Here is a 15,296-nt window from a genome sequence, read left to right on the forward strand (position 1 = left end):
TTTCAAGTATATCCCATGATCACAAGGGACCACATTTCAGTGTGCCGTCAGGTGCTCTTGGTTATACTATATATGCACTTCAAAAATTATAAGTTGGGACTAACTGGTTATACACACGTAATATTTGGTATAGGGCCAAATATAGGCACTTTGATTTTCTGCACATAATTTTCTACACAACCATGCCTGACCACATTTTGGGATCCACTCCCTGATCATGTGGGGCTGATTTGGCCCAATTAAAATATTATTTATCTATTCATTAGTGTAGGTTAAAGGTTCCAAGTGGTGGCCTACTCAAACTTCCAGCGTGTGGTCTACTATAGAGGCCCAAAGTTGGTACAAAACACAAATAATTAGACAATTTTCAGAAATGGGGTATGTCATAACTTAGGGCCTAATTTTCAAATACTTAGGGATCATTCCTGACAAAAAGGTGGGACATCTTAGCTCATTTATATAAGGATTATACATCCCCCAAAGTGGGACCCTTAACTAAAGAGTGTGGGGCCCACTACAAGGTGTTAAAGAGGCCTACTTGCAATACAATTAAGTACTTAAAAAATTTTCAGCAAACAAAAAGTGTAAAGGGAATGAAATAGATCCAATGGCAAGTGGGGCCCACATACAAGCAAACCATAAATAAGAGACACAAAATATACATGGGTTCCCCGATTGGATGAACTAATAAAATGCATAAATCACAAGCGATCCCACACCCAAGTCGGTTAATGAGAGGATAATTGTTATGTATAACATAGATCCAACATATTCATCAAGTAACAAATGAAATATATATTAATGAAATCTCTATGATTAGATTCTTTGTTGGAAGATTTGATCCAATGGATGGTTTGGAAACAAGTCATTCAGGCCGTTCATAGGTTTCCAACCATACAGAGCCTTGGATCCATCTGGACCACATATAGAAATTCAAGATTTGTCCTTATAGAAGTATCTATTGGTCTAGAATTTTCTAAATTTTATCATGAAAGAATCTAACCATAGGGACCATACATATGATTAATAACTATCTCAAGTAAGTTAAGAACAAATATCAAATACATCTGACTGTTGGAATCATAGATATGGCCCAAACAAGAATGGTCACAATAAGCTCCCAAATACATCTTTCGTAAAAGGCCAAGATCTCAGCCGTCCGAACTCCGATTGAGGCTTATTATATACCTTTTGAAAGCTAGTTCGATTTTCTACGAATCTGACAAAACATATATTTTAATACATTCATTAAAAGAGTTAAAAATGGGTCCATTTAGGCAAATCGGAATCCTGCATGTGCTGCTGGACAACAGCTAAGTAAACTTGATGTTACGGATGATTGGACTGTTGGATGGCTACAAAATTTGGTCCAGAGTTAGTTAATATTATGATTCATAATATTTCCAAGTTTTAACTCCGATCTTATTATGGTTAATTTTATATGATTTTTAGAACTTCTTGTCTAGAAACAAAAATAGGATTACAAATGAAGGATGTAGATATGATGTTCATCATGGTGGACCATACTGACATCTGCCACTTTGCTAACCACCATAGATATAAATATATGCACATAAGAACTCCACACTAGTGGGGCCCAAACATATCAAGAAAATAAAAAGGGGGAGAAAGAGGAGGATGAGGAAGATGGAAGGAGAGGTGTAGACTCACTTCAATGTATAGATGGTTGGATGATGATGTGTGGTCCACTCCCTCTTGATCAATGGTGGGGCACACCTTGGCCCCACTCTCTCTCACTCTTTCTTAAAATCTTAGAATTTTTCTAAGTATAGGAAAAGAATAAGTGCAAGGTGCTCCTACTCTTATATAAGGAATTGGGCGTTGAGATGGCAAAATGATGTGACAAGTTCATGGGATCTCATTGGTGCTAAAAGTAAGGTGTAATGTGATGTATGGTATGGGTAGTAGATGGATGAGGTGGATGGTGTTAAGCATGCATTGGCTAAGGTGGAAAAAATCTAGACATGCATTGGCTAATGGATGGATAAGGGTTATGAGTTGTAGGTGATGCATGGTAAATGATGAAGTGGAGTGTTGCAATTGGTTGTTTGAAGTGATGAGGCACAAATCAAGACATGCATTGGATGCATGTATAGGATGAGGTGGACATGAGTCGTGATTAGTTTCTAAGGCATGGGAAGAGAGCTAATGATGAGTTTTGGGATAGAATCCAATTTTGTCTTATAGTGCTTGTCTTATATGTGCTAGGTTCTAATTTTGTCATGTAGCGATTGTCCTATTTGTTGGTAATTTTCATGTTTTAAAAGTGGGCTTTAGGCTAACATGGGCTCAAGTCTAATGTCCCTAACATAATAAAGGTTGATTGTGTTACTGGATACATAATTTGGGCCATACATACAATGGGTCATATCTCACTAACGGAGTGTTGGATTGACATACGGTTTTCACTATTGCGATGGCAACGACGACGTGGTCCACATGATATAGGTCTCAAGGTCATCCAGAACAAATCACTTTGGTGAGTTTTCTAGGTGCACTAGGGTGCAGTGTATGGTCTATTAATGGTGCGAGTTGGGACACGTGTGCACACGAGCAATGTTGCAAAAGATCGGGATCCCACATTTACAAAACTCATGAGTATCTCTGAACATCGTGGGCCAGTAAAAGCCGCACTGTGGAATTTTGGCCATGGTCTTTTTTACAAAAAAGTGACCACTATAGGCCTGAGAATGATAAAAGGAGATGACACTCTGATGTTCATTGTTTGGCACATGTTTCCTTAGAATTTGGTCTATACAATATTTAAACAAATAAGGATCATCTCAGAAAAACTTACGTACCTCGGTGAAGAATTTTTTCTTATCTTACACAGTCTAATATGTTGGTTTGAAACCTATAGCAAGATAATTTGTAATGTCAGCAAACCAAGGTAATTGGAAGAGTTTAAATAATTGTTCGTCATGGAACATATCATTTATCAGTGTCGGCTTAAGGGAATTAGGGAGGTCAAGTCAAGAAAGGTGATCGGCCACTACGTTTTCTACTCCTTTTTTGTCTTGTATTTCAATATCAAATTTTTAGAGTAAGAGGATCCATGTTATCAGGCGGGGCTTGACATCCATCTTAGAAAGAAGATACTTTAGTGTTGCATGGTCCATGTAGATGATGATCTTAGATCCGATCAGGTAGAACCTAAATTTATCCAAAGCGAACATTATGACTAGGAGTTCTTTCTTCGTAGTAGAGTAGTTCACTTGGGTAGAATTTAGAGTTCTACTTGCATAGTGAATAATGTTGGGCTTCTTTTCTTTTCTCTGGCCTAACACCGCCCTAATAGTATAATTAGATGCATCACACATAATCTCAAAAGAGATGCTCCAATCAGGTGGCCGCATGATAGGTGCGATAGTTAACATGCCCTTGAGCTTAGTGAAAGCTTCCTAGCATTGTTCAGTCCACTCGTATGGTACATCCTTTTGAAGTATATTGCATAAAGGATGAGAGAAATGACTAAAGTTCCTTATGAATCATCTATAAAATTTGACATGTCCTAGGAAGGATCGCACGTCACATACGCTCTTGGGTGGAGGTAGGTTAGAGATATGATCAATTTTTACCTTATCTACCTCAATTCCCTTGAATGAAATTATTTGTCTAAGCATAATTCCCTTAAGAACCATGAAATGACATTTCTCTCAATTCAGAACCAAATTCTTTTCCTCGCATCGCTTCAGTAGACATTTAAGATTTTCTAAACACTCGTTGAAGGATGGACCAAAGATAGAGAAGTCGTCCATGAAGGCCTCTAAATATTGCCCCACCATGTCAAAAAAATACTCAACATGCATCGCTGGAAAGTGGCGGGAGCATTACATAGTCCGAATGGCATCCTTCGGTAAGCAAAGGTGCCAAAGAGACATGTGAATGTTGTCTTCTCTTAATCTTCAAGGGCTATCTCTATTTGATTATAGCCCGAATCTCCATTAAGGAAGTAATAGTAAGAGTAACTAACTAGCCTTTCCAAAATTTGATTAATGAAGGGCAAAGAAAAGTGGTCCTTATGACGGTATTCAACTTTCGATAGTAAATGCACATTCTCCGACCAGTAGTAACTCTAGTTTGCATGAGTTCATTGTCGGCATTGGCTATGATGGTGATTCCAAATTTCTTAAGAACTACCTTAGTTGGACTCACCCATTGACTGTCGGATATAGGGTATATGATACCCATATCCAACAACTTAATTACCTCAGCCTTAACCACTTCTTTCATATTTGGATTGAGTCGATGTTGTGGTTGTTGGGAGGTTTTCACATTATCCTCAAGATAGATGCAGTGAGTACAAATTAAAAGGTCAATTCCCTTGAGGTCCGCAATCGACCATCTAAGAGCTCCTTTATGCTCAATGAGAGTGGAAATGAGCATACTCTCTTATTCTTTCTCAAGGTGGGAAGAGATCACCATCAGGTATGTCTCATCTTAACCTAAATAGGCATATTTAAGATCAGTGGGCAAAGGTTTTAGGTCAAGCTTCGATGCTATGAAGCTAGACGGTAGAGGCACTATATCAGTTTGGGGCAATTTCTCAAATTATGGCCTCCACCAGTTAACTACAAGTACCGGCATAGCATCAAGCAAGGCATCCATCTCCTTAATTATGTCATCATCTAAATCAGGGGAGCGGGCCAAGCATATCTCTAAAGTGTCAGAGTGTAGAGTCAAAAGTGTTCTATCTTCCATGAAAGAATCGATCATGTTAATGTGATGGGTATCATCAACATCCTCTAACTGTTTGTTCATATTGAAAAAGATGTTGAGCTCCAATGTCATATTTCTGAAAGATAAATTCATAATTTCATTCCTATAATTAATAATAGCATTTAATGTAGCAAGGAATGAGTGACCAAGAATGAAGGGTATTTGAGTGCTCATATCTATGATGGGTTGAGTATCCAGGACAATAAAATCTACTGGATAGTAGAATTTATTAACTTGGACCAATACATCCTCAGTCATCTCTCTCGGTATACAAACTAAGCGGTCGACAAGTTGTAATGTGGTCTGAGTAGGTTTTAATTCACCTAGACCTAATGCTCGTAAATAAAGTAAAGGATCAGATTTACACTCGCCCCCAAGTCAAGAAGTGCGTGCTCAATCCGGTGGTTTCTAATTACGCAAGTGATGATTGGGCTACCGGATCTTTGTATTTTTGTGGCACATCTTACTTGAGTATGACACTCACTTTTTCTGTTAAAAAGATTTTCTTTTATATGTTTTGTCGTCTTTTGGCCATACATAAATCTTTAGAAATTTGGTATATGAAGGGATTTGTTTAACAACATTCAATAGAGGGATGTTGACCTTCACTTACTTAAGCACCTCTAGAATATCCTGAGAGCTAAAGAGAAGTTTTGGTGTAATCAACCGTTGAGGGAATGACGCAATCAGCTTGCTTTAAGGTTCCGGTTCTAACGAATGTGGAACATTACTAGGTCTATCATTCTCATCTATTTTTGAGTCCTTAGGCTTTTCAGCCCACACCAAAATAAATTTGTCAATTGTCTTTCCACTCTTAAGAGTGATAATAGACTTAGCCTGCTCCATCTATTTTGAAGAGCTTAGGTAACTGACTTCATATTGTTGTTTTGGGTTGGGGAGAGGCTGAGCTGGAAGGATCCCTTTCTCTCCAATCAAATTTTTTGTTTCAAGCCCTTGTATGGCCTTTGTAAGGTCTTGAAAGGCTTGCAACATACCCTAATTAAAAAGCTCTTGATTTTGTATATGTTTTAAGACCGAATCCTCTTAAGGTTTCATTTGATTCAAAAATTGGTTAAAGATACCTTGAGGAGTAGCCATTTTTCTGTTCCTCCAACTGAAGTTTGGATGGTTCCTCCAGCTTGAGTTATATGTATTTGAGGTGAGTCCACTAAAAGGTTTTTGGTAGTTGTTTAAGACATTTGATTGCTCATTTAATATCTCTTGAAAAGCAAGAATTGTTAGGCAATTCTAAGTTGTATGTATGTTACAAGCACAAATACCATAAACAACTTCCGCAGTCTTTTCGGGTTCTACCTTCTTAAGTTCTATGGCCTTGACTTTTCTTGTGAGTTTGGCCACTCTTGCATGTATATCATATTCCTCTTTTAGAACATAAATTTCTCCCCTTTCATTTGATTGAGTATGCTTTGAAGTGGTAATTCTTAAAGAGGTATCCCATGATTGCATGTTTTCAAAAGTTTATCAAAATAATCCCACGCATCATCGACTTTCTTATTCATGAATTTCCCATTACACATCATCTCCACAAATTTGTGCATCGGTGAGGTCAATCCCTCATAGAAAAAGCTTATTATACATCATGTTTTGTAGCCATGTTGTGGACATGAATATATGAGAACCTTAAATCGCTCCCAACATTTAAAGAAGGTCTTATCCTCTTTTTGCACAGAATTCATGATTGCTTTCCTTAAGGTATTTATTTTATGATAGGAAAAGAATTTTTTAAGGAACTCCCTTGTCATCTCAACCGACGTGCCAATGGACCTTGGTCTTAAGGAATGTAACCACAACTTAGCCTTTTCTTTTAAAGAGAAAGGAAATAATTTCAATCTAACTGTATCCTCAAACACGTTTGGGAAGTGTAATGTACATATAATTTCATCAAACTCTTTCATATGCAAGTATGGACTTTTAGATTATAGTCCATGAAACCTAGGAAGGAGTTGAATTACCTCTGAATGAATATCCAAAGTTCCTGCATTCAATGGAAATATCATGCAGGAAGGTATACTCACCCCCGCTGGTTGTAAATAATCTCATAGAGTATGAGGCTGGGGTGCATTATGCACCTCGTTTTCATCTTGAATTTCCTTAACTGGTGATTGAGGTTGATTTGCAGCCATTACTTCAATTAATTGAGAGGATCTCAAGTGGTGTCTAATCCTTTGATGGAAAGGCAACCCTTCGACTAATCCTCCTTCACTCAAGAAACATTTAGTGTTTTCACAAACCCACTTGGGCATGAAATACACACAACCCTTAAGCATCGAACAACAAAAACCTAGAAGAAAGAAAACTAAAGCAAATAAGAAATCTAAAAAAGAAAGAGAGAATTGGAAAGAGGTTACTGGATTAGAATTGCTATGTTAAGATCCTATAAAATAGAAAATAATGCTAGTTTTTAAAAACAATTTCAGAAAAAAATCATAGAAAAAAAAAAGATGCAAAATGTTAACCCTAATCATAATCTAATACCAATTAATTCTAGAAAAATGTAGCCATAGTGCCCGGCAACGGCACCAAAAACTTCTTCACAACCCCAAGTGTAGGGTCACGATGTAGTAATAACTCATGAGAACGAGGTCAAATCCACAGGGACTAAACTTGTACGTATTCAGAAAAAAGCTAGAACTAGAACTAGAAGAAGATCTAAATCTGAATTTTGGAATAAAAGAGAGTAATTGTGAATATGTTTAAACTATCAATTAAATGTGGGAATTAGGGTGCCAAGGATTCACTTATAGCTATTAAGATGCAACCTCATGTGATTCAAGGAATACAATTGGAATTGGAGTCTTATCCTATCCATTTGGAAGATAAAGCAATTTAAATCAAATTTGAACTTTTCATTGACCTAATTCTCAATGGAGGAGAATTTTGATGATTGGAAGGGATTCCATCACCCTACCATGCCCAGGAGACGATGGTGAACAATGAGATTTACCAACATCACTATCTCAAAACAGGAAAAGAAGATGTCCAAAACTATTATAACATCTATTGTAATTTGAGTCACAATAAATCATAAAAAAATGAAAATATTTGCTTAATATCAAACGAGAAATCAGTGAAGTTCAATAAGAACAAGAATCAAAGTAAAATAAACATCTAAATATACTACAAACTTCACCTCTTAACCCTAGCTAAGAGGTTTAGCCAACCATAAACATGATTAAAACCAAAGCTCTTAAATAAAGCATGAACATAAAACTAGGGAAGAAGAAAAATTCTTTGGTGGCTTTTCCACTCTTGTGTATGCTCCTTGAGACCTTTCCAAACCCTAAAAGATGCTTTGGAGCATCATAGGGAATCCTATTTATAGTTGTGGAACTCAACTTTTACACTAAGTTAGAAAATTCTAAAACTGCCTCAAATTTATGCACTCTACGCAGTTTTCCAAAATATGCTCAGAGTTTAAACCGCCTCGAATTTACGTACTCTGCACAGTTTCCAAAAATAGAGTCAAAGTTTCAGAATATGCCTTTTCAGGACAATTTCAAGAATATTTTTGTTTTCAGGACAATTTCAGGATTCTTTTTCTTCACTTCAAATCTTTGATTCTCTTTATTCCTCACTTGATTTTCTTGGATCTTTGGCATGTGAATTCTTCATTAATGATTTTCAAATCTTCAAATCTTCATTTAGTAATCTTTTAAGTATAAATCTTCCTTTTGGCATCAATTTCACCTTTAATCTCTCGAAATCATCTCGCACATGAAAACATGCCCAATTAAATTGATTAAGCACTATCATGTTTATAAAACTAACGTATAAATAGGGAGAAATATACAATATTTCACACTCAACAATGCACTAGACCGTTAACACGGTCAAATGGGTGTTGACCTGTGACTGTTTCAAAAAGAGAAAAATCACTCTCTTCCAACGTTTTTTCTAACCACGGACGGTGTCCGTTTGATTGAATTATGCCCCACCATCATGGACCGTTGCTATGATCTAAACCATTCATCTTGATAAGCTCTCAAAATTGACCAAAACCCAACTCTTCACTCCCGTCTCTATGCATCCATGTGCACATGAGATCCAGCGCAAATTGAGTTATGCGCACAACTCATTTCCAAAAACGAAAACCTTCCACAGCTGCCAGGCTGTTTAACCACATGCAGGATTTTCTCTCAATCCTAGTCCTCCATTACCATTAATCTCAGCCCTCTATGCAACCTCGAAGTAGTTTTCTTTAGGGCATGTATAGAGGCGAAAGGAATCTCGCCTTGCTACGAGCTAATGTGTTGGCACTATCCCAACTGTTCTTTGGCTTCTAGGAACTTCCTTGGAGCATACAGAACGTCGGATTTCGGACTTCTTAAAGCCCTTTTAGAGGTGGTTTGGTTATCTCGTAGCCACACGAGATGCCGCATGAAATACCACCATAGCTGAAAATCTCACAAACCACTAAGATTTCATCATAGCCTTCCAAAATATGGGTCTCACAGTCTCCAGTGGCGCAATCAGAATCGTCCATGTGCAGCAGATCACAAGTTTAACTATTGAACAGTGATCTGCCATTTACGGCTGAATCTTCTTTCACGTTAAGCAGAACGACCCATCTTCTCTTAGTGGGTCTCACCTCCTGATTTGCATCGTTAATCTGGTGGTCATGTTACTAGAACATCATTTGTAATGTTAGATTATAGCCAGGCAAGCTAATTTAAGCTACATTTGAACTAAGATGGGTGTGTTGTCTGTTAATCATTCAGACCTAACTGCAACTAATCCAAAGATTAGTTAGCATTCAAATCCTCTAGAAGAGGATTAATACACTATAAAAGGTTGCCATTTAGGCCAACCTTTTCTAAGAAAGGAAAGCCAGAAAGAGAGGAAAGAAAGCGCCATTTTTCTTGCCAAATTGCGTTGGGTTGCAACTCGAAGCGAGTTGTGCATTCGGACTGAGTTTAGCCCAAGTCCAGGACCCCACCTGGTCGTTTCAATAGAGAAAGAAGAAGGAGAAGAAAAGAAGTAAGAGAAAGAGGAAAAAGAAAGCAAGGGGAAATGAGAGAGGGAGATAAGGATGCAGACCGAGTTGAAAACTTGCTGACTCATTCAATTTAGGAGTCCTAGTGAGTCCTGAAACCTTGCTGGATGGGGGATTGTTGAGAAGAAAGAAGGAAGAAGGAAAACAATGAGAGAGAGGGTGAGAGGATGTGCCATTGCACCAACTCGAATCGAGCTGAGTCTGCGTCAAGTCCAGTTGGGTTGTGAGTGGAGTCATACATGGCCACACCAGCTCAAATCGAGTTGAGTCTAGACCGAGTTAAGTCAATTTGGAGTTTATTGTCGGTCATTCTCTAGTAAGAAGAATAAAGAGAAGTAGAAGGGAGAAGAAAGAAAGAGAGAAAGGTCATAAGGAAGAGAAGAGAAAGAAACAAGAGAAGAATGGTGGCAAGTCGGAGCAACGACCCAACTAGCCCGACTAAGTTAGCCCTGGTGGAGCTTGGGTCAGGTTCCGAGTTGATAATTTCCAGCAAGGATCTTGGAAGAACAAAAAACAAAAAAAAAAATATAAAGAGAAGGAGAGGTATTGCTTGTTATTTTATTTAGAATAATATTTATCAGTATTTTTTTATTTTTTTTATTTTTGGGTATTATTGTTATCATTAAAATTGTCATTATTAGGAATTCGTACTGAATTATTACTATTCACCATCTTTATCATTAAAATTAATTTTAATATTTTTAATTCGACTATTATGATAATAATAAATATCATTGGTATTTTAATTTTAAATTCTTGAAACATTATTACTATTGATCTATATTTCGATTTCAAATCCTCAAATTCTAAATGGTACATCAAAAATCCTAAATCTATTGATCGAAATACCCAGTTTTAACCCTAATTATATAAATTGAGTAATGTTATGATCTAGCCACACTAATTGTATTAATCATGTTAGATTGATGTTGAAGTGCCAACATTCAACTCTAGTTACATTGAGAGATAATTCAACACTAAGGTGAGGATTACCTTGAAGCTTTTCTACATCTTGATAGTTAGCTTGTTCATTTATCTTCGTTCATTTATCTTATTGATTTCTTAATGTGGTTCATGGCTCTTATTGATTTTGACTTCTTATGATGATTGATAAATTGGATTTAAATTCAGTATTTGAACATGTAGTAAGATTTAAATACCTTTATTCTGACTTGAAATGAACACTTTAGATATGCATGTGCTATATCGATATTATGCATGATTTAATTTGTCATTTATGATCACTTGATGGAATGCTTGGAGGTCCTCGAACTAGTGGCCACTTTGTCTAATAAATTAAATGGAATATTTGATGTGTACTTATCATCTTATGGATCATTTGTCGCCCAAGTGGCTTTTGGGATAATCTCTTTTTATTACATCCTTGAGATGGACTGTTTGCCCCATGCGGCTTGATGGAATATTTACCTCATGTGTCTTTAATGGATCGTCTTCATATAACCTTACAATGGTAAGTCTCACTTGTAGAACTATAATTGGCCACTAGTTGAGGAGATTACATTTAAACATCGTATTTGTTAGAGTCTCATAAGCCGAGGATGATGGTATGGGACATTAAGCTCAAGCCGTCGGCCTATGTTGGGTGATGAGCCCCCCATAGTGAGCTTTGAGCTTTCTTAAAATGGTTGTTTGAAATTAGAATAATAATGGTTGGGCTAATCATGCATTTTCATGGCATACGAACTTTACCGAGTGGTCGATGTAAGACACGGAGTTTCTTCAGTCACTATGGGTTGTACTATAGAGTATTTTACCGGGTGATCCTAAGTTAATATTATGTGCATTCTTACTATTATGGGTTGTCCTTTTCGCATGAACTTTTTCGGGTGCCTAGTCCTCCTTAGCGCATACCTTTGAGTACCTTTCCGGGAGACTAATTCACCTTTGGTGTCCTCGTTGTATAGTCTTTTTCGGGTGGCTAGTTCTCCTTGGGGAGTACCTTTATGTACCTTTTTGGGTCGCTAGTTCTCCTTGGGCGACCTTTTTGCCAGCTAGATGTGCATCCCCAGGTCTATGAGCATGTCCATGCATCCATGCATTTAAACAAAAATATCTTTGTGAGATTTATTTAATAAATGTGTATCTGATGGACCTTATCTAATTACTATGATAGTTATTGTGAAATATTTGTTAAAGACTATTCCTAAAATAACTATGCTTAATTATCTTGATGAAACGATAAATCTTGGGGTTATACCTCATTGCGATAGCCATTGACACTCTCAAACCATATTCAGTGTGTAGGAGATGTAGATGATGCGCATGCTGGTGTTCATATGGAATAGAAGGAGCCAGATGATCTTGTGACTCTCTATTGTTGATTCATTTGTATTTAATTTGTACCAACATGTATTGTAAAAACTTAATACATTGACTTGTATAAGTTTTCGAGTAACTACTCGAATATTTGGTTCTGTATATTTAGACTCTCTCTTATACTTGATTTGTTTCTATTCCGCTAAATTACTAACTCTGATAAAGAAAAAAATTTACGTGAAATTTGAGCCACCTTAAAAGGTTAACACTCAGGTTTTTGGAAAACGAGTAGCGTACTTAGGTTCCAGGAACCAGGGTGTTACAATTGGGTCTGGTCTAATCCAGCCACCTTATAGGACACTAAAACAGGCATATCTCGCAAACCGGAATGAGTTATTCGACGTACCATATATGATTTGGGGTAAGAGAAGCTACTTTAGCCACCCAACCTATTATGCTAGGCTGTCCACGTCGAATTTGTGAGATTCCATCAGATCGACAGTCAAAAATCCATTTTATTTTCATTTTTACTATTTATAGTGACTTTTGTTTGATCATAACTCTTCATCCTTTGAGCTTTAGGAGTTGAGTCCAACATAAAAAAAGGCTTAGAAAATTTAGGAGAACAACGTGGTTAGGCCAAATGAGACACTTACTATTTTGGCTTAACAGCATGAAGTCTAGTGGAAATAATGATAGTCTATAAATTGTAAGTTTACTATTTATAGTAAGTCACGAATTTTAGGGAGCTTGAGTTGGATTTTGATTATAAAACTTCTTCCTAGGTTTGGTACCATTGCTTAAAGGATTATAAATTCATTTTTATCATCAATCAATTCATTCCAATTTTATTAGAATTTATTTCTATTTTCTCTCTACTCATGGATTCGAGGAATCTCTATGAGGAGTCCAAAGAAGCTCCGTAGATTCATAGTAATTATCCCCTGAGGAAGACAGTGCTCGACCTCATCACATCCATCCCCGTGTCAGTTTGGTATCAGAGCAAGGATTCCTCTTGGACCGATGGCAAATAACGATGGCATGGAGCAAAATCCAGTGGACGGTGATCTAGGGATTCGTTATCTTTTTGAAAGAATGGAAGCTTTCCACTGGTAGAGTCAGTTGACCATGCAAGGACTGTAGGCAACTCTCGACCATCTCGTGGATACGCTAATTCTACCCCAAGCCCAAGGCAATGCTCAACCACCCGTGGTTGTTGTACATCATAACCTAGACTTCCATAGGGCACTACTAGTGGTGAATTATAGGGCTACATCAGATGATTAGAGCTTTAGCGACGGGGACATGAATGATGGCTTTGTCCGACAACTAGTCTATGCAGGTGATCGACTAGATTGTGTTAAAAGAGATTATCAAGGTAAAGCCGAACTTCTTAGCTTTAATGACTTATTATGTATAGAAGATTCTCTCAACTAGTTAGTCGAAATAGAATAATATTTTGATTACATGGACGTGCCGAAATACAAAAGGTGAAATTAGTAGTGTTTAAATTAAAATCCAATGCTTCTACATGGTGGGAGCAATTACAACTCTCATGTGCCCGATAGAACAAGGTGCCCATCTCATCATGCCCATGGATCAGATGCCTTCTTCGATCATGATCCTCCCTAGTGATTATGAGCAGGTATTGTTCAAGCAATACCAAAATTATCAACATGGGAATCGAACCGTCAAAGATTACACCAAAGAACTCTAGCAGTTGGCAACGCATAATGACCTGTCAGAAAATAAATCATAGAAGGTAGCACGATTCATAGGTGGATTACAATCGACAATTCAGGATTGAGTTCAAATGCACCCGATCAGGACCATGGATGAAGCGGTTCAGTTGGCAGGTAGGGTGGAAACACAGCTTGCAAGGGTCCCTACTCAGCCTTATCCTTCAACTTACCCCCTTATGACGGGTCCCACATAGAATTCAGTGTTGGCATGAGGAAAAGAACCAATAGGAGGACATCCTCTTACAACTGCAAACCGTGACATAGGGAGAGGCCCATCTAGGCCTTAATGTGTAGCACCCACAATAGCAGGCTCGAGTAAGATCTCAAATCCTTATGGTCAGCAAAGGCCGAACACTTGTTATCGTTGTGGCCAACCGGGCCACTTATCAAACACATGCCCTCAATGCCCCACAAGCCGCTTGACCATTAACGAAGGGGGCACTAAAGATGATGCAGTGGAAGAAAATCCTGTATTTGATGAATATGAACAAGCCACTGAGGAATGAGTGGGTGATGATGAATGATTGGCCGAGGATTATGGCGAATCCTTGGTCGTGAGGCGATTATTTTACGCTTCATGGAAGGAGTTGCATCCACAACGACATAATATATTATGTATGCAGTGTACCATTAACGGCAAGGTCTGTGATGTAATCATAGACAGTGACAACAACGAGAACATTGTCTTGAAAGTGATGATGGCAAGTTATAGCTACCTATAACAAAACATTCTTCCCCTTACTCGATTGGCTAGACAAAAAAGGTGAACGGGACCATGGTAACCGAACAATGCACTGTCTTGTTCTTAATTGGTAAAAATTATAAGAATCAAGTGCTTTATAACGTGGTCAACATGGAAGCATGCCATATGTTACTTGGTCGACCATGGTAGTCAGACCATGATGCACCCACCAAGGATGAGACAATATTTACGTCTTTGTCAAGGATGGTCAAAAGATGGTCCTTGCCCCTATCGCATCAAAGAACCACCCTAAAGCTCCTAAAGTCATGTCTAACCCGATCCGGTGGATCTAACCCTATCAGACTCGACCCGACCCATTCCGAACCGAACCGAACCGACGACTTAAATCAGTGCAGATCGAGTAGGGCCATTAAGATCCAACAATTTTTTGGATCAAGATCGAGTCGTGGTCAATCCGGACCGATCCGATCCGAAAACCTGATTCAAATAGATCCGGACCGATCTGATCTAACTCGATCCAGAGTGATTCTTATCAATACTTCTTCTTTTTCTTATGGCATGGTCCACTTGAGCTTTGGATATGCATCAATTTTGGGTTCAACCACTAAAATGATATGGAAAAACGAATGGACGGCATGGATAAACCACATGCATTCATGATGGGCCCCAATAGAGTTTATTTAGTATGATAAAAGAGCCCAGCTATATAGCTGTTTTAGGTCTATGTCGTGCGAAGATGAAAGATGAGTACTGACACTCCTCGAGCTCTGAGTTGTACAAGTTCAAAGGAGATCAAAGTTATATGGGCCCCACAGTGATG

At 37.9% G+C, this 15,296-nt stretch overlaps 1 non-coding gene across 1 annotated transcript; it reads left to right on the forward strand.

Moving 5' to 3' along the window:
* The first annotated feature begins 6,348 nt into the window (after window positions 1–6,348).
* Window positions 6,349–6,456, forward strand: LOC131238345 (small nucleolar RNA R71). Its single transcript, XR_009167746.1, has one exon. It is a non-coding gene; the product is annotated as a small nucleolar RNA R71 (small nucleolar RNA).
* The last annotated feature ends 8,840 nt before the right edge of the window (window positions 6,457–15,296 follow it).

Source organism: Magnolia sinica, chromosome 2, assembly GCF_029962835.1.
Source record: "Magnolia sinica isolate HGM2019 chromosome 2, MsV1, whole genome shotgun sequence".
NCBI lineage: Eukaryota > Viridiplantae > Streptophyta > Magnoliopsida > Magnoliales > Magnoliaceae > Magnolia > Magnolia sinica.